The following is a 1659-nucleotide window of genomic DNA, read 5'->3' on the forward strand; positions in this document are numbered from 1 at the left end:
AAATAAATAAATAAATAAATAAATAAATAGGGATTTTTAAACAACGGGTTCAAAACATGAGATAAGTCACACTCTACAAAATTCACACTTCTAAATATACTCTTCGATGGCTCAAACCACAGTCCCAAGGCTATTCAAACTTCACAACAATTCCAGAACATTTATTTATTTTTTTTTTTGGCAGAACCGGGGATTGAACTCAGGCCCTTGTGCTTGCTAGGCAAGCGCTTATTCTACTGAGCCATCTCCCTGGCCTCCAGAACATTTCTGTCAACCCCCAAAGAAGTTCTGCACCCATCAACATTCACTCCCCCTTCCCTCTTCTCCCAGTCCTTGGCTATTGATAATCTACTTTTCTGTCTAGGATTTCTCTATTCTGGCTATTTCATACCAATGCAATGAAGCAATGTACACCGTTTATGGCTGCTTTCTTTCACTTAACCATATTTTCAACATTCGTTCATAGCATAACATTTCAATACCGCATTTTATAGCTGACTGGTCTTTTGCTTGGATAAACCACATTTTATTATTTGCCAGTTGATGAGTATTTGTGTTGTGCTTCTGTGAACATTTGTGAACACATTTTTGTATGAAAACTTTTCAACTTTTGGGTAGACTATATCTAGCAAGGTATTGCTGAGTTACTTGATAATTGTATATTTAATCAATGTATAGACACAAACTCTTTTTCTTTCTTTCTCTCTCTCTCTCTTTCTTTCTTTCTTTCTTTCTTTCTTTCTTTCTTTCTTTCTTTCTTGATAGGGTCTTGCTATGTAGCCCAGGCTGGCCTTAAACTCACAGTCCCCCTTCCTCTGCTCCTGCTATTTTAATTAATTAATTATTTATTTATTTATTTTAGTTTTTTGAGGTAAGGTGTATCTTCTAGGCTGGTCTTGAACTCCCTATAGGGCCCAGGATGTTGTTGAGTGCACAGCAATCCTCCTGCCTCAGCCTGCCACATGCTGGGCTTACAAGCATGAACCACACATGCCTAGTAGCTACTTTTTAAAAAATCATACCTGGGGCTGGAGAGATGGCTCAGTGGTCTAAAGCACCTACTTGAAACAAGCTTGGCAAAGCACAGGGGCCACGGTTCGATCCCCAGCACCACATGCCAGCCAGCCCCGCCCCCTGGTGGGCTGAGCTGGCCACACACACACACACAATAAATAAATGTAATAAATAAAAATAAATAAATAATTAAAAAAAATAAAAAATAAAAAATCATACCTATCCCTTTTCTTACCTGCTGCAGAGGTGGAGTTGAGGGGCTGCAAGACTTAAGGGGTGAGAGGTAATTTCTGCAAAGTATAAATAACGGTGCCGTGAACCACAGATGTATGTAAATGAGTTCAGTATAGTACAGGATCAGAGTGGAGAGGGCAGGAAGGATGAAGCATCACCCCTCACCAGACAAGGCTGATGACAGTGATGCTGACAAAGTCCTCATTTCAGCTGCGAAATGACCAAAGGAGGACTGTGCTTGCCTACACAGCCCAGGAGGGGTCCATGCCTTCTAGGAAAAAAGCAACAATAATAACAGTGCCAACCTTAATGAGGAAGAAGGAGGAGGAGGAGGAGGAGGAGGAGGAGGAGGAGAAGAGGAGGAAGAGGAAGAGGAGAAAGAGGAAGAGGAGGAGGAAGAGGAGGAAGGGG

This window comes from Octodon degus, unplaced genomic scaffold (assembly GCF_000260255.1).
Source record: "Octodon degus isolate 3935 unplaced genomic scaffold, OctDeg1.0 scaffold00052, whole genome shotgun sequence".
Lineage (NCBI taxonomy): Eukaryota > Metazoa > Chordata > Mammalia > Rodentia > Octodontidae > Octodon > Octodon degus.